The sequence below is a fragment of the Astatotilapia calliptera genome, chromosome 1, assembly GCF_964374335.1.
Source record: "Astatotilapia calliptera chromosome 1, fAstCal68.1, whole genome shotgun sequence".
In the NCBI taxonomy this organism is placed as follows: Eukaryota; Metazoa; Chordata; class Actinopteri; order Cichliformes; family Cichlidae; genus Astatotilapia; species Astatotilapia calliptera.
The window spans coordinates 15,524,230-15,551,819 of record NC_137422.1 but is presented as its reverse complement, the minus strand read 5'-3'; the positions used below and the strand labels follow the sequence as shown (position 1 = coordinate 15,551,819).

General features: G+C 37.7%; 1 long non-coding RNA gene across 1 annotated transcript in view; it reads right to left on the bottom strand.

Moving 5' to 3' along the window:
- The window catches only part of LOC145420628 (uncharacterized), a 58,603-nt gene extending 31,531 nt beyond the window's left edge, over positions 1–27,072 (bottom strand). Inside the window, exon 1 of the long non-coding RNA XR_013901958.1 lies at positions 25,965–27,072. This is a non-coding gene — a long non-coding RNA (uncharacterized LOC145420628). The remainder of the gene's footprint in view (positions 1–25,964) is intronic.
- Between the last annotated feature and the right edge of the window lie 518 nt (positions 27,073–27,590).

Here is a 27,590-nt window from a genome sequence, read left to right as displayed (position 1 = left end):
CGGTGTTGGAAAGAGAACAATAATGGCGACAATTTGAGGGTAAAATGATGGCTGTAACACTGTGGACACAGCAGCAGTTGAAAGAGAAGTGTTTAAGATGAATCTTGGCACAGTGGCAGGCAGAGCTCGTTAAGCAGGCAGGTGTGAGCCTGGTTGCTATAGTGACCGCACCCAATGGCTCCATACACACGTACACAGACATGCGCCTCACTTTTGCTGCTTAAAATGAACAGAAAAGTCAGGCCGAAACAAATCGTTCCCAAATGAAAAGTAAAAGTCGTATTGACAAAATTCTTTCACTGTGAGCGACAGCAATGTCTAGTCTACCAAATTCTCAGTTTTCATGTCTGTGGAGTTTATTATATGGACGTGGTGACAGTGGAAAGACACCATGCTCTTCTGATTTTCAAACGAACCTTCTGAGCCATTTTAACATTAGAGTCTATGGAAGAGTTGGAGGGAGGAGGCTGTGCATTGGTGACATTTACGAAAGAACCATAACACCTAGGACAATAGTAAACACATTGGATGAAAGAGGACAGCGATGGCTACGTTTTGAGGGTAAAATCATACCTGTAGAGCAAACGCTGCGGACACAGCAGCAGTTTTAAAAAAGATTTTAAGATTAATTTTTTTGCTCCTCTCACTCTAGCAGTTGAGCTGCCTCACTCTAGCCCCAACATTCCGTCCCATACACACCCATTATAAACTCTGAAACGGCTGAAAAAACATCATGAAACTTAAACTGGAACTGAAGAAAAAGTATAATAGATATTGAAAAGATAAATACAAGTTGAATAGTTGAATGTCTTGTCTTCGTTTTAAAGTTTGAATGGTGGCTCTATGTCAACGTATGTGGAAGTAGTAAGAGTTTAAAAATGAGTAAGTTGAATGAGGATTTGAAGGGTCTCCCCATTGAAATACATTATAAATTTTTGTTGAATAAAGTTGAATAAAATTAAAAATATAAATGTTAAAAATGAGAAAAATAGAAGCAGTCATGTCCAAAAGAATAGGAATCTAACGGTGTTTGAATGGTTTTTCTAAGTTGAACGGTTTTGAAGGAGTTAGATGCCAAAAAACGTACGGAAGATGATATAATAATAAAGATTAGAAGAACAATACTGTGAATGCTTTTCAAGCATTCACACTAATAATAATAATAATAATAAAGATTAGAATAACAATACTGTGAATGCTTTTCAAGCATTCACACTAATAAAGATTCGAAGAACAATACTGTGAATGCTTTTCAAGCATTCACACTAATAACTAGAAAGTGCATTTTCTGAAGAAACTGCAGTGTGAATGCTTGAATCTGAATGTATGCACTGAAATGAATTAATTGCTGAATTTTGAGTTAAAAATCTTGAATGAGATTAAAAAAAAACAAAAAAAAACGAATTTAACCTGAAAACAAAGGTGCTGAACTGCTAAAAGCTGAAAGTTACACAGAAGAAGGAGTTGGAAAAAAACTGAAAATGTTTTAAATGTAAATTAGAAAACCCTAAGAAATGAGAAAAGAACATTTAGAGTCAGAAAACATCTGAAAGAATATTAAAAGGTCATATTCTTTGAATCACTGAATGACTCAAATGTGATCCCTCCACTTTGATCCACACAGTTTAAAAAGTTTAAATGCCTGAGCTTTGAAAGATACGGTGTTGGAAAGAGAACAATAATGGCGACAATTTGAGGGTAAAATGATGGCTGTAACACTGTGGACACAGCAGCAGTTGAAAGAGAAGTGCTAAAGATGAATCTTGGTACAGTGGCAGGCAGAGCTCGTTAAGCAGGCAGGTGTGAGCCTGGTTGCTATAGTGACCGCACCCAATGGCTCCATACACACGCACACAGACATGCACCTCACTTTTGCTGCTTAAAATGAACAGAAAAGTCAGGCCGAAACAAATCGTTCCCAAATGAAAAGTAAAAGTCGTATTGACAAAATTCTTTCACTGTGAGCGACAGCAATGTCTAGTCTACCAAATTCTCAGTTTTCATGTCTGTGGAGTTTATTATATGGACGTGGTGACAGTGGAAAGACACCATGCTCTTCTGATTTTCAAACGAACCTTCTGAGACATTTTAACATTGGAGTCTATGGAAGAGTTGGAGGGAGGAGGCTGTGCATTGGTGACATTTATGAAAGAACCATAACACCTAGTACAATAGTAAACACATTGGATGAAAGAGGACAGCCATGGCTACGTTTTGAGGGTAAAATCATACCTGTAGAGCAAACGCTGCGGACACAGCAGCAGTTTTAAAAAAGATTTTAAGATTATTTTTTTTGCTCCTCTCACTCTAGCAGTTGAGCTGCCTCACTCTAGCCCCAACATTCCGTCCCATACACACCCATTATAAACTCTGAAACGGGTGAAAAAACATCATGAAACTTAAACTGGAACTGAAGAAAAAGTATAATAGATATTGAAAAGATAAATACAAGTTGAATAGTTGAATGTCTTGTCTTCGTTTTAAAGTTTGAATGGTGGCTCTATGTGAACGTATGTTGAAGTAGTAAGAGTTTAAAAATGAGTAAGTTGAATGAGAATTTGAAGGGTCTCCCCATTGAAATACATGGGAAATTTTTGTTGAATAAAGTTGAATAAAATTAAAAATATAAATGTTAAAAATGAGAAAAATACAAGCAACCATGTCCAAAATAATAGGAATCTAATGGTGTTTGAATGGTTTTTCTAAGTTGAACGGTTTTGAAGGAGTAGGCTTTCAAAAAACGTACGGAATAGATAATAAAATATAAGAACTAGAAAGTGCATTTTCTGAAGAAACTGCAGTGTGAATGCTTGAATCTGAATGTATGCACTGAAATGAATTAATTACTGAATTTAAGTTAAAAATCTTGAATGAGATAAAAAAAAAACCCGAATTTAACCTGAAAACAAAAGTGCTGAACTGCTAAAAGCTGAAGGTTACACAGAAGAAGAAGTTGGAAAAAAGCTGAAAATGTTTTAATTGTAAATTAGAAAAACCTAAGAAATGAGAAAAGAACATTTAGAGTCAGAAAACATCTGAAAGAATATTAAAAAGTCATATTCTTTGAATCACTGAATGACTAAAATGTGATCCCTCCACTTGGACCCACACAGTTTAAAAAGTTGACATCTCTGAGCTTTGAAAGACAAGATGTTGGAAAAAGAACAACGATGGCGACGTTTTGAGGGTAAAATGATGGCTTTAACACTGTGGACACAGCAGCAGTTGAAAGAGAAGTGTTTAAGATGAATCTTGGCAGAGTGGCAGGCAGAGCTCGTTAAGCAGGCAGGTGTGAGCCTGGTTGCTATAGTGACCGCACCCAATGGCTCCATACACACGCACACAGACATGCACCTCACTTTTGCTGCTTAAAATGAACAGAAAAGTCAGGCCGAAACAAATCGCTCCCAAATGAAAAGTAAAAGTCGTATTGACAAAATTCTTTCACCGTGAGCGACAGCAATGTCTAGTCTACCTAATTCTCAGTTTTCATGCCTGTGGAGTTTATTATATGGACGTGGTGACAGTGGAAAGACACCATGCTCTTCTGATTTTCAAACGAACCTTCTGAGCCATTTTAACATTAGAGTCTATGGAAGAGTTGGAAGGAGGAGGCTGTGCATTGGTGACATTTATGAAAGAACCGTAACACCTAGGACAATAGTAAACACATTGGATGAAAGAGGACAGCCATGGCTACGTTTTGAGGGTAAAATCATACCTGTAGAGCAAACGCTGTGGACACAGCAGCAGTTTTAAAAAAGATTTTAAGATTAATTTTTTTGCTCCTCTCACTCTAGCAGTTGAGCTGCCTCACTCTAGCCCCAACATTCCGTCCCATACACACCCATTATAAACTCTGAAACGGGTGAAAAAACATCATGAAACTTAAACTGGAACTGAAGAAAAAGTATAATAGATATTGAAAAGATAAATACAAGTTGAATAGTTGAATGTCTTGTCTTCGTTTTAAAGTTTGAATGGTGGCTCTATGTCAATGTATGTGGAAGTAGTAAGAGTTTAAAAATGAGTAAGTTGAATGAGAATTTGAAGGGTCTCCCCATTGAAATACATTATAAATTTTTGTTGAATAAAGTTGAATAAAATTAAAAATATAAATGTTAAAAATAAGAAAAATAGAAGCAATGTTGTCCAAAAGAATAGGAATCTAACGATGTTTGAATGGTTTTTCTAAGTTGAACGGTTTTGAAGGAGTAGGCTTTCAAAAAACGTACGGAAAAATAATAAAATATAACTAGAAAGTGCATTTTCTGAAGAAACTGCAGTGTGAATGCTTGAATCTGAATGTATGCACTGAAATGAATTAATTGCTGAATTTTGAGTTAAAAATATTGAATGAGATTAAAAAAAAACAAAAAAAAAAAACGAATTTAACCTGAAAACAAAGGTGCTGAACTGCTAAAAGCTGAAGGTTACACAGAAGAAGGAGTTGGAAAAAAACTGAAAATGTTTTAAATGTAAATTAGAAAACCCTAAGAAATGAGAAAAGAACATTTAGAGTCAGAAAACATCTGAATGAATATTAAAAGGTCATATTCTTTGAATCACTGAATGACTCAAATGTGATCCCTCCACTTTGATCCACACAGTTTAAAAAGTTTAAATGCCTGAGCTTTGAAAGACACGGTGTTGGAAAGAGAACAATAATGGCGACAATTTGAGGGTAAAATGATGGCTGTAACACTGTGGACACAGCAGCAGTTGAAAGAGAAGTGCTTAAGATGAATCTTGGCACAGTGGCAGGCAGAGCTCGTTAAGCAGGCAGGTGTGAGCCTGGTTGCTATAGTGACTGCACCCAATGGCTCCATACACACGACACAGACATGCACCTCACTTTTGCTCCTTAAAATGAACAGAAAAGTCAGGCCGAAACAAATCGTTCCCAAATGAAAAGTAAAAGTCGTATTGACGAAATTCTTTCACCGTGAGCGACAGCAGCTTCTAGTCTACCAAATTCTCAGTTTTCATGTCTGTGGAGTTTATTATATGGACGTGGTGACAGTGGAAAGACACCATGCTCTTCTGATTTTCAAACGAACCTTCTGAGCCATTTTAACATTAGAGTCTATGGAAGAGTTGGAGGGAGGAGGCTGTGCATTGGTGACATTTATGAAAGAACCATAACACCTAGTACAATAGTAAACACATTGGATGAAAGAGGACAGCCATGGCTACGTTTTGAGGGTAAAATCATACCTGTAGAGCAAACGCTGTGGACACAGCAGCAGTTTTAAAAAAGATTTTAAGATTAATTTTTTTGCTCCTCTCACTCTAGCAGTTGAGCTGCCTCACTCTAGCCCCAACATTCCGTCCCATACACACCCATTATAAACTCTGAAACGGGTGAAAAAACATCATGAAACTTAAACTGGAACTGAAGAAAAAGTATAATAGATATTGAAAAGATAAATACAAGTTGAATAGTTGAATGTCTTGTCTTCGTTTTAAAGTTTGAATGGTGGCTCTATGTCAATGTATGTGGAAGTAGTAAGAGTTTAAAAATGAGTAAGTTGAATGAGGATTTGAAGGGTCTCCCCATTGAAATACATGGGAAATTTTTGTTGAATTTTTGTTGAATAAAGTTGAATAAAATTAAAAATATAAATGTTAAAAATATGAAAAATAGAAGCAGTGTTGTCCAAAAGAATAGGAATCTAACGATGTTTGAATGGTTTTTCTAAGTTGAACGGTTTTGAAGGAGTAGGCTTTCAAAAAACGTACGGAAAAATAATAAAATATAATAATAATAATAAAGATTAGAATAACAATACTGTGAATGCTTTTCAAGCATTCACACTAACTAGAAAGTGCATTTTCTGAAGAAACTGCAGTGTGAATGCTTGAATCTGAATGTATGCATTGAAATGAAATAATTACTGAATTTAAGTTAAAAATTTTGAATGAGATAAAAAAAACAACAACCCGAATTTAACCTGAAAACAAAGGTGCTGAACTGCTAAAAGCTGAAGGTTACACAGAAGAAGAAGTTGGAAAAAAGCGGAAAATGTTTTAATTGTAAATTAGAAAAACCTAAGAAATGAGAAAAGAACATTTAGAGTCAGAAAACATCTGAAAGAATATTAAAAGGTCATATTCTTTGAATCACTGAATGACTAAAATGTGATCCCTCCGCTTGGATCCACACAGTTTAAAAATTTTAAAAGTGTGAGCTTTGACAGACACGGTGTTGGAAAGAGAACAACGATGGCGACACTTTGAGGGTAAAATGATGGCTGTAACACTGTGGACACAGCAGCAGTTGAAAGAGAAGTGTTTGAGATCAATCTTGGTACAGTGGCAGGCAGAGCTCGTTAAGCAGGCAGGTGTGAGCCTGGTTGCTATAGTGACTGCACCCAATGGCTCCATACACACGTACACAGACATGCGCCTCACTTTTGCTGCTTAAAATGAACAGAAAAGTCAGGCCGAAACAAATCGCTCCCAAATGAAAAGTATAGGTCGTATTGACGAAATTCTTTCACCGTGAGCGGCAGCAATGTCTAGTCTACCTAATTCTCAGTTTTCATGCCTGTGGAGTTTATTATATGAACGTGGTGACAGTGTAAAAACACCATGCTCTTCTGATTTTCAAACCAACCTTCTGAGCGTTTTAACATTAGAGTCTATGGAAGAGTTGGAGGGAGGAGGCTGTGCATTGGTGACATTTATGAAAGAACCATAACACCTAGTACAATAGTAAACACATTGGATGAAAGAGGACAGCGATGGCTACGTTTTGAGGGTAAAATCATACCTGTAGAGCAAACGCTGCGGACACAGCAGCAGTTTTAAAAAATATTTTAAGATTAATTTTTTTGCTCCTCTCACTCTAGCAGTTGAGCTGCCTCACTCTAGCCCCAACATTCCGTCCCATACACACCCATTATAAACTCTGAAACGGGTGAAAAAACATCATGAAACTTAAACTGGAACTGAAGAAAAAGTATAATAGATATTGAAAAGATAAATACAAGTTGAATAGTTGAATGTCTTGTCTTCGTTTTAAAGTTTGAATGGTGGCTCTATGTCAATGTATGTGGAAGTAGTAAGAGTTTAAAAATGAGTAAGTTGAATGAGGATTTGAAGGGTCTCCCCATTGAAATACATGGGAAATTTTGGGAAATTTTTGTTGAATAAAGTTGAATAAAATTAAAAATATAAATGTTAAAAATGAGAAAAATAGAAGCAGTCATGTCCAAAAGAAGAGGAATCTAATGGTGTTTGAATGGTTTTTCTAAGTTGAACGGTTTTGAAGGAGTAGGAGTACAAAAAACGTACGGAATACAGAATAAAATAGAACTAGAAAGTGCATTTTCTGAAGAAACTGCAGTGTGAATGCTTGAATCTGAATGTATGCACTGAAATGAATTAATTGCTGAATTTTGAGTTAAAAATATTGAATGAGATTAAAAAACAAACAAAAAAAACCCCGAATTTAACCTGAAAACAAAGGTGCTGAACTGCTAAAAGCTGAAGGTTACACAGAAGAAGGAGTTGGAAAAAAACTGAAAATGTTTTAAATGTAAATTAGAAAACCCTAAGAAATGAGAAAAGAACATTTAGAGTCAGAAAACATCTGAAAGAATATTAAAAGGTCATATTCTTTGAATCACTGAATGACTCAAATGTGATCCCTCCACTTTGATCCACACAGTTTAAAAAGTTTAAATGCCTGAGCTTTGAAAGATACGGTGTTGGAAAGAGAACAATAATGGCGACAATTTGAGGGTAAAATGATGGCTGTAACACTGTGGACACAGCAGCAGTTGAAAGAGAAGTGTTTAAGATGAATCTTGGCACAGTGGCAGGCAGAGCTCGTTAAGCAGGCAGGTGTGAGCCTGGTTGCTATAGTGACCGCACCCAATGGCTCCATACACACGTACACAGACATGCGCCTCACTTTTGCTGCTTAAAATGAACAGAAAAGTCAGGCCGAAACAAATCGTTCCCAAATGAAAAGTAAAAGTCGTATTGACAAAATTCTTTCACTGTGAGCGACAGCAATGTCTAGTCTACCAAATTCTCAGTTTTCATGTCTGTGGAGTTTATTATATGGACGTGGTGACAGTGGAAAGACACCATGCTCTTCTGATTTTCAAACGAACCTTCTGAGCCATTTTAACATTAGAGTCTATGGAAGAGTTGGAGGGAGGAGGCTGTGCATTGGTGACATTTACGAAAGAACCATAACACCTAGGACAATAGTAAACACATTGGATGAAAGAGGACAGCGATGGCTACGTTTTGAGGGTAAAATCATACCTGTAGAGCAAACGCTGTGGACACAGCAGCAGTTTTAAAAAAGATTTTAAGATTAATTTTTTTGCTCCTCTCACTCTAGCAGTTGAGCTGTCTCACTCTAGCCCCAACATTCCGTCCCATACACACCCATTATAAACTCTGAAACGGGTGAAAAAACATCATGAAACTTAAACTGGAACTGAAGAAAAAGTATAATAGATATTGAAAAGATAAATACAAGTTGAATAGTTGAATGTCTTGTCTTCGTTTTAAAGTTTGAATGGTGGCTCTATGTCAATGTATGTGGAAGTAGTAAGAGTTTAAAAATGAGTAAGTTGAATGAGAATTTGAAGGGTCTCCCCATTGAAATACATTATAAATTTTTGTTGAATAAAGTTGAATAAAATTAAAAATATAAATGTTAAAAATGAGAAAAATAGAAGCAATGTTGTCCAAAAGAATAGGAATCTAACGATGTTTGAATGGTTTTTCTAAGTTGAACGGTTTTGAAGGAGTAGGCTTTCAAAAAACGTACGGAAAAATAATAAAATATAACTAGAAAGTGCATTTTCTGAAGAAACTGCAGTGTGAATGCTTGAATCTGAATGTATGCACTGAAATGAATTAGTTACTGAATTTAAGTTAAAAATCTTGAATGAGATAAAAAAAAAACCCGAATTTAACCTAAAAACAAAAGTGCTGAACTGCTAAAAGCTGAAGGTTACACAGAAGAAGAAGTTGGAAAAAAGCTGAAAATGTTTTAATTGTAAATTAGAAAAACCTAAGAAATGAGAAAAGAACATTTAGAGTCAGAAAACATCTGAAAGAATATTAAAAGGTCATATTCTTTGAATCACTGAATGACTAAAATGTGATCCCTCCACTTGGACCCACACAGTTTAAAAAGTTTACATCTCTGAGCTTTGAAAGACAAGATGTTGGAAAAAGAACAACGATGGCGACGTTTTGAGGGTAAAATGATGGCTTTAACACTGTGGACACAGCAGCAGTTGAAAGAGAAGTGTTTAAGATGAATTTTGGCAGAGTGGCAGAGAGAGCTCGTTAAGCAGGCAGGTGTGAGCCTGGTTGCTATAGTGACCGCACCCAATGGCTCCATACACACGTACACAGACATGCACCTCACTTTTGCTGCTTAAAATGAACAGAAAAGTCAGGCCGAAACAAATCGCTCCCAAATGAAAAGTAAAAGTCGTATTGACAAAATTCTTTCACTGTGAGCGACAGCAATGTCTAGTCTACCTAATTCTCAGTTTTCATGCCTGTGGAGCTTATTATATGGACGTGGTGACAGTGGAAAGACACCATGCTCTTCTGATTTTCAAACGAACCTTCTGAGCCATTTTAACATTAGAGTCTATGGAAGAGTTGGAGGGAGGAGGCTGTGCATTGGTGACATTTATGAAAGAACCATAACACCTAGTACAATAGTAAACACATTGGATGAAAGAGGACAGCCATGGCTACGTTTTGAGGGTAAAATCATACCTGTAGAGCAAACGCTGCGGACACAGCAGCAGTTTTAAAAAAGATTTTAAGATTAATTTTTTTGCTCCTCTCACTCTAGCAGTTGAGCTGCCTCACTCTAGCCCCAACATTCCGTCCCATACACACCCATTATAAACTCTGAAACGGGTGAAAAAACATCATGAAACTTAAACTGGAACTGAAGAAAAAGTATAATAGATATTGAAAAGATAAATACAAGTTGAATAGTTGAATGTCTTGTCTTCGTTTTAAAGTTTGAATGGTGGCTCTATGTGAACGTATGTTGAAGTAGTAAGAGTTTAAAAATGAGTAAGTTGAATGAGAATTTGAAGGGTCTCCCCATTGAAATACATGGGAAATTTTTGTTGAATAAAGTTGAATAAAATTAAAAATATAAATGTTAAAAATGAGAAAAGTAGAAGCACACCATTCCAAAAGAAGAGGAATCTAATGGTGTTTGAATGGTTTTTCTAAGTTGAACGGTTTTGAAGGAGATAGTCGGCGAAAAACGTACGGAATAGGAAAAAATAACTAGAAAGTGCATTTTCTGAAGAAACTGCAGTGTGAATGCTTGAATCTGAATGTATGCACTGAAATGAATTAATTGCTGAATGTTAAGTTAAAAATCTGAATGAGCTGGAAAATACAGAATTTTTAACCTGAAAATAAAAGTGCAGAACTTTTGAAAGCTGATGTTTACACAGAAGAAGTTGGAAAAAGCTAAGCATGTTTAAAATGTAAATAATAAAAAGATGAGTAATGACAAAAGAAAATTTAGAGTCAGAAAACCTCTGAATGAATATTAAAAGTTCATATTCTTCTAATTGAAATGAACTTAAAAGATGAACAAACATTCTGCAGAAAATACAAACTTTAATATACAGCATGATGTTTTTCAGACATATACACATGTGTATATCATGTTTAATAGTATTACAAACATCAATTTGTTTTGTATGTCATAGAAAATAACATAAAAATCTTAAGTCATATTTTACAGCTTCTTTCTGAAAAGGACTGGTAGAATAAAGAAAAATAACTAAATTAAATAACTAAATAAAAAATAATGAGCAACATATGAAATACATGAAAATTCAACTTTTAAAACCACAATCCTGAACCTTTAAATTGTGTTGGTTTCTTAGAACATGGCTGAACAGCTTTTTCTATCGGTCTACTTAATCTTCTGATCTGTCTACACATCTTTTTATTACTCATTCTTTTTTATGTTTTAATGTAAACAGAGTCCACACAGTGGTAAAAGAGAACTGTATAGAGATTTGTGAGTAAACTCAAATGAAAGCCTAAGGTGGTGACACAGTTTAACACATGCAAATAATCAAATAAACACATTAGTCCTTTTTGTGAACATGGATAAATAAGTATCAATACAGCATTGTTCAGCCATGCCACTAAATGCTTTTTTACACATTGTTTTAACCTGGGCTCAGACACAAAGTCCCAAATTTAGTTAGTCCCTGACTTTGAGTTGTGGTTATGACTAATTATTATACACAAGGCTTTATCTATCTAAACTCTAAGGACACAAATATGAAAAAACCTATACTTACCAGCTGATACCCCACACTACACACTAGGTGTGCCATGTGACCTGAAACTTTGGTACAAAATCATCATAATCATTCTGTTAACACTGTTTTTTAACACTGTTTGTGTTGCTGTTCAGCAGTTTAAAATGTTTTAGATTGGATTACATGGAATGAATTTGAATTTTCTTGGGGGGTTTTTGTATGTGTTTCGTTCTCAGCAGATTTTTTCTTCCATACTGTTGAATTCCAGTTACCACATTTCTGGTCATATGACATCCCAAGTGCCCACTTAAAAAAATCCCCACAGTTAATTCAACATTAAAACAAAATAAAAAAAATGTTAAATAAATAAAGGTTTGCTCTGTGATGAAATATTAAATAAGCATACATTGTACAGAGCACTAACAATGAAAACAATCCTTTAGCCTGTTGATCAGAGAGAGGCAGTCATTATGTCCATTTAAAACCTGTAATCACAGAGCACAATGTTTCTGTGAAACTATGAAGTCCCATATGATCCTCATCACGTCCAGTGACTTCAGAGTGGATCCTCCCTGTCATCCGGCCAGTGTTTGATGTGTGGCAAGCAGCACAGAAGCAGGATAGCTGAGGACTTTAAAAGAAGAGCAGAAAACGGGAACATATGTAGTTGTAAATGTAAATATCAGTGATACTTGTCTTGTCAAAGGGAATAAAATAATGAAAATGTTAACTTACACACTCATTTAGAGAGGATCTTGACACTGCACAGAGGAGGCACAGTCAGTCTGACAATGATGGTGATCTCCAGGGATGTTTTCCTGCAGCAACATTCCTGCCAACTGGCCATATGATCCAGAGTAGTTGGTTTGTAATGAACAGAAAGGTGTATATGTTAGGTAGTGTGCACTCAGAGCTGGTCCTAAGAAACAAACACATCCTGTAATAAACTGAATACCTGTAGTAGTGCTGCTGCAAATATGAAGCCCTTCTATCATGAGTGGTTTCAGAGAAGGTGTTTTGGAGGCTCAGTCACAGAAACTGTGCAGTCTGTTCAGTCCTGAGTGTCTCAGCTCTGATGGGGATGGATCACAGAGGGAAACACCTGAGTACAGACATTACAATACACTCTAACACTCCTAAGGTCAAGTGAAAACACAATTTAAACACTTCACAAAGAATGAATACATGTTTTCATGGAAATAATGTCATTAACCCTTTTTGTTGTGAGTAAATCTCACCGACTGCTTGTGGGACAAGCTAGAAGGAGGACTTATCACAGAATGTCTCCTGTGCTCCAGATGTGAAGTCTCACGCTCTGATCGTACGGCGATGAAGATGGTGATGATGAAGCCTCTCTGATCTGTGGCATTACAGTTTCTAGCTGCTATGTGCTTCACACTGTTGGATCTTACATGTGAAGCTTGGAGAAGACACAGGAGGACTGTGTCTCTCTTAAAAAAGAAAAAGAAAAAAGGAAACCTAACACCCCCCCCCCTCAGCTCCCACCGTAAACCCCCCCCCCCCCCCCCACTCAACTCCCAACCTCACACTATCCAATGTCTATACAAATGTAGGGTATCAGCTGGTAACAGAAAGCAAGTGTTACATATGTACTACTTATGTAACACTGCTGAAACATTTCTGGCCAGAAATGTGCAGTTATCAACCCAGACCCACCCTGATGATTGCACTGGCCGAAACATGATAAAAGCTCATAAAAATTTATGTTTCATAGTAAAATTGGTCCAAAAATATAATCGTATACTTTTGAAAAAGTTTAAAGTTTATAACAAACCAAAATAATAACATTTTTGTAAATAGTATTTCAAAATAGAGGCACACATAAAGTGGCTTAACTGTCATTATTGCTGTAATTAGGTTTGTTTGTTTTTTTTAAAAAGCAACCTTTAGTCATTGTTGTTTTCTCAGAAACAATGAAGAAGCTGTTGAACATTTATGTGTTGTGTAGGCAATCCTCTGGTCCACCCTCCCTCCCTCCCAGCCACAGTGAGACTGGGGCAGCCTGGCAGGATGTTGAAGCCTGGCTGCAGAGAGGATATGCCTACACTATTCATTTTAAACTGCTATATTTGATTTTTCTGACATTTATAGGTTACTGTTAGTGAATTTTAGATTTTCTGTAATAAATAAAATTGTCATCTTTTACTGATATCATTACTTAATTCATGTAATTGTATTTTATGTAAACAATTCAACCATTATACTGCAATGCAGAGCGTCAACTTTTAAATATCGCTCTACTTTCTTAAGTCATTCAAAAATATAGATATTACTTACTGTATTCAAAGATCTAGATCATGAATCATCACAGGACAATACACAGTATACTGGGTCATGGTAACTATGGTAGGTCTTCATGACTCCAGAATGGAGACATCGATCTGACTGAGAAATGAAAATTAGGTCAAGCAGTGTTTTCTTCTCTGTGGTAGGGGCAGTGATGACCTGTGCGTATCCCCTAGACTCAAACAGCTCCAGGATTGGTTTGTTTGCACTGGATAAAACATTCTCATTAAAATCACCACAAACTATGATGGGATGACAGTCCATGATCTCCAATGAGTCTAATAGGCTTACCAGGTTTTTCAGGAATGGCCTCAGAGTGTAGTCTGGAGGTCTGTATACAACTGCAATCAGAGCACTGACTGGTGCTTCAACCTTTAAAGCCAGAAATTCAAGGTCAGTTACATTATGGATGTACTGTTTTTCATGCACTTGAATGTCACTTTTCACATAAACAGCAACTCCACCACCACTTCTGTTTGCCATCTGGGGAAAGTTTGTGTAGGACAGGTGTCTGTTGCGTTTGAACAAATTGTAATTTTCCAAGTGGAGACTCTCTGCGACAAAAGAGCCCCGCAGGTGTGTTTCTGTTAGGCACAAAACATCTGCTAGACACAATTCATGGTGACTTTTGATGTCATTAATGTGAGCTGGCAGTCCCTCTGTATTATGATGAACAATGGTGAAAACCTCTGACCTGCTCAGTGTTTGCCTCACGTGTAGAAGAGGCATCATGTCATCAAGGTTGGCTTGTCTCATGTTCTCAAGCGCTGCAGTGATTTCTGGGTTGGTGAATATTTTTTTCTCCTCCATATCAAGAAGATACAGTCCACTGAGAGACGTCACTCTACTGACAGCTACGTAGGCCATGCCGGGCTCAAAAATGCTCTTAAGAGAGACAACAGCTGATGTAGTTGTCATACCCTGTACCTTATGTATTGTACATGCAAAGGCCAGCTTCACTGGGAACTGTCTTCGTACCACTCCTTTCTGCTTCAGATTCTCCTCTGCTCTCTCAATGTACACCATATCGTCTGCTGGTGTGCGGTTATTCTTTCCAGATGTCTCATTATCCATTTTAAGTCCAAGCTTGATGATGTGTTGGTCATTTTCAGAGTAAACTACTCTAAGTAGTATTCCAAAAGCTCCATTAACCAAACCATTTTGTATGTCAATGTTTCTGGTGAGCATGACACGAGCTCCTTCTGCAACTTTCAGTGTGTCTGGTAACTCGTTTTTACCTCCTTTCAATGGTCTGTCTTGAAGTGCCATTCTGCCAGTTCTAGGATCTTTTCTATAATCATCTGCATGGATGTCAATGATATGAGTGTGGAGCAGAGCCAGTGTTGAAGAGTTGTGTGCATCCACTTCTTTATTAGTTGCAAAAATGTGCAATGCATCAGTCGGACAATGGGCTGGTTCAGTTATGGCCTGTAACAACAAATTTCTATCTGCTTCGCAAAGCTCATCCAACTTTCCTTTTACACGAATTCTGTTCAGCATCTCAGCAAAGACAACATCATCTTTCTGACGCATAATCTCAGTCAGAGTGATCATCTGAAAATGCTCCCGCCACAGGTCGATCTCAGACGGGTCGTGCACACAGAGAGGTTTAGACTGTCGCACTGGGGGTAGCTGATAGAAGTCTCCGACAGCAATGACTGACATGCCCCCAAAGGGTCTCCGAGTCCCTTTGATCTGTTTGAGTCTTGCATCTACATATGCAAACAGATGTCTTGACACCATAGACACTTCGTCAATGACGATTATTTCAGCATTCAAAAGTTCTGATCTGACTTCATCCAGCTGATTGCCAAGTCCCTGAATGGGAGGTTTTAAGCTTCTAGGCAGCTTGAGAAGAGAATGCAGTGTTGTTCCAGAAATGTTAAAAGCTGCAGTCCCAGTGAAAGCAGTTAACAGGACGGTGGGTTTTGATATGTCAACGTCGTCTGCATATCTGGGCACTTTGCTCAGTATCTTAGATGCTTCTGAGTAGATGCATTTGATTAGATGTGATTTTCCTGTTCCAGCACCACCATTAATATAAAAGAAAAACTGCTCTGGATTTAGAGCACAGACTCTTTTAATGCACCAGTCTCTAACTGCATAAAATATGCAGGCTTGCTTCTTATTCAGATTTTGAAACATCTGACGTAACAATGTGGGATCAATAGCAGGGGGTTCCCTGATGGCTCTGACTTCTGTTGAAGCATCAGCCTGACGGCTGTAGTCGGGCACATCTTCCTGTTCATTTTCATTGTCTCGCTCTCTTTCTTGTTCGACAAGTGGCAACCTTACGAGATCTGATTCAGGTGCCAGATTACACCATTCGTCAGTCACACCTCTGTTCTGCTCATATTCCTCAACAGCGCTCTCGATCTCTTCACTGTTTTTCTCATATTTTTCTCTGTTTCTTTTGACAATGTGTTGCACGTACTCAAGATGGTCAGTACCTGGTAGCTGTACACAGCCAGCACCATAGAAAGCCTGATAGGTTGGCAACGATGGTGTTTTCAGTTCGTGGTCTGAACGATGAGGAAGGTACAGTTTAAGCAGTCTTCCGTAATATTGCTCTGGATGTTTTTCTTGTGAGCAGCGGTGAAATCTGATGATAGCAGGCTTATTGTTTTTGCGCCTTTGCACAAACCCCATCTCATTGAGAAGGGGCAAAACATCTTTACCTTTTTTCTGTTGGCCATAGACAATCCTGCAAGTAGCAGCAAAGTCTGCCATGCACATCTCCTCATACTCTGGTGTTTCAGGTCTGGCTTTGTATTTGTCATTCAAAGATGTCATCCAAACATTGGAAGACTCAGGTGTTGTGTTGTCCAGAACTGACAGGGGACGACTCATTTTCACAGGATTATCATCAGTTGGAATGAATATTACAGCACGTGAGCATTGCTTCATGTGAAGACCACATGCACGAGCAACACACTCCTGTGCACTGATCTCTCGCTTCTTTGAATATGCCTGCATGACGGCTCTCATTTCATCGCACTCATTTACACTGTCCTTATGGGAGTTCTCAATGACAGTTTTCAGGTACTCAGATAGCCCGCCCTCTTTTTTTGATATATATTTCATTAAATAATTTGCAGCACCAAAAGCATCTAAAACAAAGCTTATGTCGATATTACTGTTCCAGGCTTCAAGCAGATGTGGATTATAGCCGTTTATCCAAGAGTCTTTTGGATCACGCTTTAGTATGATCGTACTCCTCATGTTCATTTTATTCAGGTATCTCTCATATTCTGCATGTGTCAACTTGCATCTTTCCAAGAGCTGCTCTAAACTCATGGAAGCAGTTTCAGGTTCATTCAGCAGCTGGTTCAGTGGTCTGAGCTTGTTCTTTGCCGTTTCTACTTCCAGTGCATCATCCTCACTGGGTCTTGTGATCATTGTCTCATTGCAGGGTGGTTTGGGAAAACCAAAACGGCACCCGGAGCTTAAACTCCTAAAGCACGTCTTTGTGTGGTTCTTACTGTGTTTTTGCACTTCTGTTACTTTTTTGTACAGTTCAGGTTGTTTATGTGGATCAGGCAGCTGAGCTGTGATGTATTTGTTTATAAAATCAAGAACAGTTTGCTCATCATCCTCCTCAAACACAGGAGCACCTTCTACCCACAGGAGGCAGTGTATGTGTGGGCTTCCTCTGTGCTGAAACTCAACTCTGTAAAAGTAGTCAATGACTTTGCCAAGTGGCTCTGCGGGAGATAAGAGTAAATCTCTGAATAATGCTTCAACTCTCTTGTCAAACATGCGCATTGTTGTGACAGGATTGCTTCTCAGGATGTCACACTTTGCTGACCAGTCGAGTCCTTCAAAATTCACTTGTTCACCTTGCTGCCTTGTTATTGCCTCAATCACTTCAGGCCAGCGCATTTCAGCAGCTGAAAATGTGCAAAAGAACGTGGGAGTTCCCAACTGTCTGATCATGGCAAAAAGATCTCTTGTTGTTTTCTCCCAATAGGCTGGGGTTCCTCTCAGAGGCTGCATGAATCTCACTGCATCTTTATTTCGCACCAGTTTCTCCACCTCATGTTTATCTTGTAACATGCCTGAGGTTATTTTTCTACCATCTCTGGTCAGAGGCTTTGCCTTCCTTAACTGTACTGTCATGCTGGATGTAGCCAAGTGTATTTCAGTCACAAACTGTGCAAAGAATAAATAGTTTGTGTCTTTGGCAAAACGATCATCAATGCAGAAAAGTCTTGATTTGAAATACCCACTGGGGGATACTTTGATCAGCCTTCTTTCATCAAGTGTGTTTTGGCCTGTAGGAAACTGCACAGGGAAGGCCATGGCCTCCAGTTTAGGTGTTTTGAAAAAACTTATTGGATTGTTTCTCTCTGCAGGAGCAACAGAGTAGATTCCTTCACTGAAACATAATATCTCCTCAGCCACATCAGGGGGCTGCAAACAGGACTCGAGTGCAAAACCACCATTAGTCAGTCCATCTTCTTGCTCTGAATCATCTCTCATCTGTTCATGTGATTGTTCACCATCACAGGGTAACATGTCAATATCCTGTTCATTTTTATTTTGTGCTTCACTCAGTGCATTTTTCTCACAGCTGTCAATTTCCATTAAATCAGCCTCATCATAATCGTCCTCATTCATGTTTTCATCATCATCATCATCTTCATCAGGAAGTGTTGGATCACACAGCTCAGCATCATCTCTGATGCTCACATCCTTATACTGTGGATGAATCTGCTTGAGTTTATGCAGTGCTTGCACAAGTTTAGACCAGCTTACAGTCTGAAACAGCTGATGACCTTTGTAAGACAAGCGTCTCTTCAATTTTACTCTCATGACCTGAGAATTAATTCTCAATCGAGGTAGTGTTTCAACAGTTTCCTGTACCTCTGATGGGACACAGACCACATTTCCTCTAATTGCTCTTTGTCTGCCTTTGGGAAGAGGAATGATCTTGGCAAATGGTATGCACTTGGCTATGAGATGTCTCTCCAGTATGTTGAGATCAGAAAGTTCAGCTGGAATATCAGCAAGATCCAGTTTATTGGCAACAGCAAGTGCTGGCATGGATCCATTTTTAAGATGATCGTGGCAGGTGTGACAAATCCACTCTCTCTTTCTCTCATCGGGAACATTGCACTGCTCATTTCTGCAGTTTTCATCACAAACATGAACAAACTTTCCTGTCAAACATGTTGCAACCACATGTGGGTTTTTGACATAATTTGACCTTCTGCAGGGTCGTACTTGGTTTGGAAATGAAGCCTTGAAGCATACAGTACATGGGTATGATGGTCCAGCTTTGATTTGTGATTTGAACACAGATATGGCCTCGTTAATCACACTGTTGTCACTCTCTTGGGTTTGTCTGTTCACCCATCTGTATTTCCTTTTTATTTTCATTGCACATCTCATATTGTGCATAATCCTGAAGGCAAGATTACTTTGATACCTGTCTCGCATTAGTTGTTTCATTAGTTGTCTGTGTCTTACTCTGAATGCGTCATCACGTGCATAACGCTGAGTCACTCGAGATCTCTGTCTCTCTCTGAATTCAGGGTTTTCTTGATACCTTTTAGTGATATAGTTTTTTTGTTTTTGTCTAAATTCAGCATTGTCACAGTAGCGTCTTTTAATATATTGTTGTTGTTTCTTTCTGAATTCATCGTTCTCACAGTAGCGTCTTTTAATATATTGTTGTTGTTTCTTTCTGAATTCATCGTTCTCACAGTAGCGTCTTTTAATATATTGTTGTTGTTTCTTTCTGAATTCATCGTTCTCACAGTAGCGTCTTTTAATATATTGTTGTTGTTTCTTTCTGAATTCATCGTTCTCACAGTAGCGTCTTTTAATATATTGTTGTTGTTTCTTTCTGAATTCATCGTTCTCACAGTAGCGTCTTTTAATATATTGTTGTTGTTTCTTTCTAACTGTAGCATTCTCAGAAAAACGTTTTTTAACATATTGTTTTTGTTTCTTTCTGAATTCATCATTTTCACAGTAACGTCTTTTCATATACTGTTGTCTTTTCTGTCTGACTTCAGGATTGTTTTTATATGCCTCGCTTGTGCAAGATTTTTTCTTTTCTTTGTAATTTTTATTTGAAGCATACTTTTGTTGTTCTTTCCTTTTTTGGTTTTCTTTTCTCTTATTTCTGGGTTTCTCTGATGCCATTAATCTTCTTTTCATTTTGTTCCTTTGTTGTTTATTAACTTTTTTCAGTTTTTGTAAAACTATATCAGAAAGGTCACAGGCAGCAACATTTGTTATGGCAGCATTTGATTGACATGAAAAAGCATCACTTGATGGAAGGAAACTTAATTCACTGCATAGTTGTTCAGTTGGTATATTAGGAGGTTCATTCTGATCTTCATATGATGTGAACTGAGTCATTTGGTCTTCTTTTTGTTTCACCATTTGACAAAAGATGTTCTCAGTCAGATCAGTGGTTGTGTTTCTCCTTGGAGAAGAGGGGTTTGCTTCATCAACAGTTGCATCAGAGTGAGTAGGTGCCACAGCAGTGGCAGCTGTTGGTCTGCAGACTGTGTCTGTGATAGTATCACTCAGGTTGACTGTGCTCATACTGTAGAACTGCACAGGCTTCAGCTCATAGTTACAAGAAGGTGATATCTCCATCATTTCATAAGAATCTTGGATCCTCTTAATCATGTCACTGAGGAGTGTGAATTTCAGCATCACTGCTGTACCACGATTACGTGACTGTAGTAGTAGAGGAAGACCACTGGGTGTTCTGGAGTGTGGATCAAAGAAACCATATTTGCTTGATGTGGATCTGAACACTGCTATACACAATCCACTCATAATCAGTAAGGCATACTGCACATCTGACAACAGGCAGCTCAGTCCTGCTTCTAAGCTGAGAAAGGTATCTACTGCTTCCTCTGGAGGTTCTTCAAATGTCCCATACCGGGAAGGCTGTGTCATGTCGACATCATACATAGACCAGCGAGCATCAACTTTGTCTGGCAGCTCATCGGTTGCCAAATGAATATTTTTAGGAAATCTTTTCTTGGCCTCTTTGTACATCACATCACCTTTATCCAAGACCAGATTAAGGTCAGCTGTAGTCATGTTTTCATTCTCATGAAGGAATGCAAGAAATGTGAGTGAGTTACATGTGCACTGCTTGTTTCTGGAGTCTCCATACTTGGGATGAGCCTGGCTGTGAGATGCACAGACCTGTGTAACAGATGGCTGATTTTCAAGGTTCATTCTTTCTGCATGAGATGGTCCTGCCACATCACTGTGACAGCCTCTTTTCAAAAAATCAGCATAACCCACCTGTGGGTCACATGACACCTCATGTTGTTCATTAAATTCATGCTGCAGTCCACTCTTTACAGCATCAGCATAAGATACCTGTTGTACATGTGCAGGAACATGTTGACCTGCCTGTTTGACACCATCAGCATTGGTCTTTGTAGACACACTGTCTTCTGCAGAGCTCTGAGGAAAATCAAACTCAGCCTGTTCACATATTGGTACACTGTGAAACTCATGGAACTTCTTCCAGCGTTGTTTTGCAGCTTGTGACTTTTTCTGCTTCCTTGGCATTTTCACACACCTGTGTTTCTTAGGCTTTAGAAAATATGTTTATAAAATAAGAGTGGCACACACCAGGAGATGTTCTCTTTGTCTTTATATTTCAGTTTTTATTTGTCAGAAACAGTTGTCTTTCGTTTGACAGTTTGTTCTTCAGTCAAGAGAATATTATGCACTCTCTTTATTAGCTTGGCATTTTTCAGCAGCAAGCCAAGAGTGAAAAACAGGTAGAGAGAAAATTTAGAAGAGAGAACAGGCAGAGCAGGAGAGACACGGCTGGGAAATCACAATCAAACCGTGAATTAGAGTTTTCTTTGTTTGTTCTCAGGTAGAGGCAATATATGCACTCCTTATTGCTTTAATGGCTTGGCGTTTTTCAGCAGCAAGCCAAGAGTGAAAAACAGGTAGAGAGAAAATTTAGAAGAGAGAACAGGCAGAGCAGGAGAGACACGGCTTGGAAATCAAACCGCAGATTTTTCTTTGTTTGTTCAGTTTGTTCATAGGTTGAGGCAAAATATGCACTCTTTATTGTTTTGTTGGCTTGGCGTTTTTCAGCAGCAAGCCAAGAGTGAAAAACAGGTAGAGAGAAAATTTAGCAGAGAGAACAGACAGAGCAGGAGAGACACGGCTTTGAAATCAAACCGCAAAAGGATTGTTGGTTTGGCAAAATTTCTCACAAACCACAGAGTGAAATACAGATGGAAAGAAGGCAGAGACAACAGGTGGAGCAAGACAGAGGACAGAGGGGTTTGGGGGTTGGGATGTGAGAGAGAAGACTGGAGATCTGGTCCTTGTTCTTCTTCTTCTACACACTGTGAACAAAAAAACAAGAAAAATATAATAATTTTATTAAAATAATATCACATGGTAATTGTATGAACTAATTGTGACTACTGAAAAAGGACAAAACAAATATTCAAGCTAAACTGTTGTCGGCTGCCATGTGCAAAAAGTTGCATAATTGGGCACTTTTTAAAATAATAAATATTTAATTAAATTCAGCAATAATATTTTTAAATACAAATATGATTGAGTGAATCATTAACTAATCACATGTAGTGTGACTACAAAAATATACGAAAAAAAATATTTAGCCCAATTGTTAAGCTGCACTTGTGTGTATTTGTTATAAAATTGTGTTTAAAAGGTCTAGCAAAAACTTTGAACCCATCACTTTACAGTTTATATTATTCAGATTTTTTATTTTTATTTTGGTCTGCTTCTCTTACAGTATGTGCACACCTACCAGGCAAAGCACAGATGTCAGTCAAGTTCCTGAAAGTGTAAGAGGAGAAATAATATGTTAGTTGTCTGTACAGTGTTATCAGACTAACAGAAATACAAAGCCCACACGACATGATACACTGAACTTATAATTAGCAGGTTATAGAATAATATAGCACACTAAAAGACACAGCAGCCATTTTATAATTCAAACTAATTACCTGAAGTATTGCCACTTATGTAAGACTGTTAGACTGTTACTAGCCTTAGCATTCCAGCTAGCATTAGCACTTCAGTTAATGTTAGCATTGCAGCTAGCGTTAGCATTGCAGCTAGCGTTAGCATTGCAGCTAGCGTTAGCATTCTTACTGTTAAAACTGAGCCACAATGGCAATAATAAAGCTCATTTGTTACTTTTGACTCAGTGACTGCCAATAAATATCACAGGGATATCACAGGAATATTCTTTTTGTCAGTTAACAATTGCTAAGGCTAGTGTTAGCACTATAGCTGGCATTAGCATTAGCATTGAAGCTAGCGTTAGCATTTCAGCTAGCGTTAGCATTGCAGCTAGCGTTAGCATTGCAGCTAGCGTTAGCATTCTTACTGTTAAAACTGAGCCACAATGGCAATAATGAAGCTCATTTGTTACTTTTGTCTCAGTGACCGCCAATAAATATCACAGGGATTTCACAGGAATATTCTTTTTGTCAGTTAACAATTGCTAAGGCTAGTGTTAGCACTATAGCTGGCGTTAGCATTAGCATTGAAGCTAGCGTTAGCACTGCTGCTAACAGCAAAACATCATAAACCTGTATAAATGATAGCGAAGGTTATTCTTTTTTTTTTTCTTTCTTTATTCTTTGAACTCTGTTGGACTTGATATGTGAGTTTAAATGTCAAACGTATTTTTACCATCATAAAAATAAAACACTGCAGTACTGATTGTATTGTACTTACCACAGCAGAGAGCAAAGCGGAATGACGACAGTTGGTCCAGTGATGGGTTAAAAACAGATGAGGCGTTCAGGTGGTGCTTGGAAATTTGAGCATCAGTTTGAACAGCATTAATGAGCATATACATGTCTGTGTGTTGGTCTGTGTGTGTGACAGACATAGAGAGATAGAGGGAAAAAAATACACTATACTAGTGTACAAATTGGTACTTTTCTCCCAAGTATAAGCGAATGAGTGACATATAGAAAAACAGGGCAACTGGCATTAAATGAGCAAATAAAAAGTATTAAATCTTGAACTGTTTTGTGGGTTTTATTTTAAGACTACTTTGAGTGTATTCGTGGGGAGATAAACTATACAGACTATAAACAGAAACATTAAATGAGATTAGATTAGTTAAACGTTAGTTAAAAGGTGGGGAAATTAACTACAGACAGGTAGATGCTGAGAGCTTTAATTATCCAGTCAGAAAAGATTATTTTAAAGTCATCAACTGACTCCAGATCTGAAAAACCTGTGTGCAGAAGACAAGTCCACCAATACACAATCAGCTTGCATTTAGCAGGGCAATCAGAATGCTCTATTCAGTTGGCCTACACTAACTACTGACATACTATTTGTCTGAATTATTAACGGAGCCAAGATGCAGACTGCTTAAGTAGAGAGCGAGCTTTATTAACACGAAGGCAAAACAAACAGGAACGTGGTGTACAAAAAACACCTAAGAGTAACCTAAACTGGAAAAGGCTAAGCAAAAACAAACATGAAACAGAGATGCAGGGAGATGTAGAAAACATAGGGAAGCCACACAGGGCAACGGAGGGCGATACACAGATGAACCAGCCGCAAACACAAGGCTTAAATACACAGAGGGATAACGAGGGAATGAGACACAGAAGGAGGGCACAGCTGGGAGTAATCAGACATGATTGTCTGACATGTAATCTGAACACACTGAGATTGGACACGGACCTTCAACGTAAAACAGGAAACACACCGACAGAACATAACCCACACAAACTTAACACAGACTAGGGAACACAGAACATAGGAACATGAAATGTGAAAAAGGAGCACAAAATCCCATAATAATAATAAACTTAAATATAAACAAGGAGTCACAGACTCTGGACAATGACACTATTATTCTGTGACCCCTTTCAAATCTGCTTAATGGCATCTGTTGGAAAAACTGCTTCTAAATCCAAAATTGTAATTCCTGTCAAGCCAGCTTTTAAACCATGGAGATCCAGAGGAATTTTTCTACACAACAGCATGTTCTTTATGTTCCCGCTGTCAAAAATGTGGTCACAGGAGTAATTTAAAAGGTGGGGTCTTTTCTGCTGTTGAGACAAACTCCTGACTGAAAACAATGTATTTCTATGGGTCAGTTAGGAGGTTATCTATCTACTTGGATCTACACAGTTCAAAAAGTTTACATCTCAATGTTTTGAAAGACACGGTGTTGGAAAGAGAACAACAATGGCTACGTTTTGAGGGTAAAATGATGGCTGTAAAGCAAACACTGTGGACACAGCAGCAGTTGAAAGAGAAGTGTTTAATATGAATCTTGGCACAGTGGCAGGCAGAGCTCGTTAAGCAGGCAGGTGTGAGCCTGGTTGCTATAGTGACTCCACCCAATGGCTCCATACACACGACACAGACATGCACCTCACTTTTGCTGCTTAAAATGAACAGAAAAGTCAGGCCGAAACAAATCGCTCCCAAATTAAAAGTACAAGTCGTATTGACAAAATTCTTTCACCGTGAGCGACAGCAGCTTCTAGTCTACCGAATTCTCAGTTTTCATGCCTGTGGAGTTTATTATATGGACGTGGTGACAGTGGAAAGACACCATGCTCTTCTGATTTTCAAACGAACCTTCTGAGCCATTTTAACATTAGAGTCTATGGAAGAGTTGGAAGGAGGAGGCTGTGCATTGGTGACATTTATGAAAGAACCGTAACACCTAGTACAATAGTAAACACATTGGATGAAAGAGGACAGCCATGGCTACGTTTTGAGGGTAAAATCATACCTGTAGAGCAAACGCTGTGGACACAGCAGCAGTTTTAAAAAAGATTTTAAGATTAATTTTTTTGCTCCTCTCACTCTAGCAGTTGAGCTGCCTCACTCTAGCCCCAACATTCCGTCCCATACACACCCATTATAAACTCTGAAACGGGTGAAAAAACATCATGAAACTTAAACTGGAACTGAAGAAAAAGTATAATAGATATTGAAAAGATAAATACAAGTTGAATAGTTGAATGTCTTGTCTTCGTTTTAAAGTTTGAATGGTGGCTCTATGTGAACGTATGTTGAAGTAGTAAGAGTTTAAAAATGAGTAAGTTGAATGAGAATTTGAAGGGTCTCCCCATTGAAATACATGGGAAATTTTTGTTGAATAAAGTTGAATAAAATTAAAAATATAAATGTTAAAAATGAGAAAATTAGAAGCAGTCATGTCCAAAATAATAGGAATCTAACGATGTTTGAATGGTTTTTCTAAGTTGAACGGTTTTGAAGGAGTAGGCTTTGAAAAAACGTACGGAAAAATAAAATATAATAATAATAATAATAATAATAAAGATTAGAAGAACAATACTGTGAATGCTTTTCAAGCATTCACACTAATAATAACTAGAAAGTGCATTTTCTGAAGAAACTGCAGTGTGAATGCTTGAATCTGAATGTATGCACTGAAATGAATTAATTGCTGAATTTTGAGTTAAAAATATTGAATGAGATTAAAAAAAAACAAAAAAAAAACGAATTTAACCTGAAAACAAAGGTGCTGAACTGCTAAAAGCTGAAGGTTACACAGAAGAAGGAGTTGGAAAAAAACTGAAAATGTTTTAAATGTAAATTAGAAAACCCTAAGAAATGAGAAAAGAACATTTAGAGTCAGAAAACATCTGAATGAATATTAAAAGGTCATATTCTTTGAATCACTGAATGACTCAAATGTGATCCCTCCACTTTGATCCACACAGTTTAAAAAGTTTAAATGCCTGAGCTTTGAAAGATACGGTGTTGGAAAGAGAACAATAATGGCGACAATTTGAGGGTAAAATGATGGCTGTAACACTGTGGACACAGCAGCAGTTGAAAGAGAAGTGCTTAAGATGAATCTTGGCACAGTGGCAGGCAGAGCTCGTTAAGCAGGCAGGTGTGAGCCTGGTTGCTATAGTGACCGCACCCAATGGCTCCATACACACGTACACAGACATGCGCCTCACTTTTGCTGCTTAAAATGAACAGAAAAGTCAGGCCGAAACAAATCGTTCCCAAATGAAAAGTAAAAGTCGTATTGACAAAATTCTTTCACCGTGAGCGACAGCAGCTTCTAGTCTACTGAATTCTCAGTTTTCATGCCTGTGGAGTTTATTATATGGACGTGGTGACAGTGGAAAGACACCATGCTCTTCTGATTTTCAAACGAACCTTCTGAGCCAATTTAACATTAGAGTCTATGGAAGAGTTGGAGGGAGGAGGCTGTGCATTGGTGACATTTATGAAAGAACCATAACACCTAGGACAATAGTAAACACATTGGATGAAAGAGGACAGCCATGGCTACGTTTTGAGGGTAAAATCATACCTGTAGAGCAAACGCTGTGGACACAGCAGCAGTTTTAAAAAAGATTTTAAGATTAATTTTTTTGCTCCTCTCACTCTAGCAGTTGAGCTGCCTCACTCTAGCCCCAACATTCCGTCCCATACACACCCATTATAAACTCTGAAACGGGTGAAAAAACATCATGAAACTTAAACTGGAACTGAAGAAAAAGTATAATAGATATTGAAAAGATAAATACAAGTTGAATAGTTGAATGTCTTGTCTTCGTTTTAAAGTTTGAATGGTGGCTCTATGTCAATGTATGTGGAAGTAGTAAGAGTTTAAAAATGAGTAAGTTGAATGAGGATTTGAAGGGTCTCCCCATTGAAATACATTATAAATTTTTGTTGAATAAAGTTGAATAAAATTAAAAATATAAATGTTAAAAATATGAAAAATAGAAGCAGTGTTGTCCAAAAGAATAGGAATCTAACGGTGTTTGAATGGTTTTTCTAAGTTGAACGGTTTTGAAGTTATAGGATTACAAAAAACGTACGGAATACAGAATAAAATATAATAATAATAATAATAATAATAATAAAGATTAGAATAACAATACTGTGAATGCTTTTCAAGCATTCACACTAATAAAGATTAGAAGAACAATACTGTGAATGCTTTTCAAGCATTCACACTAA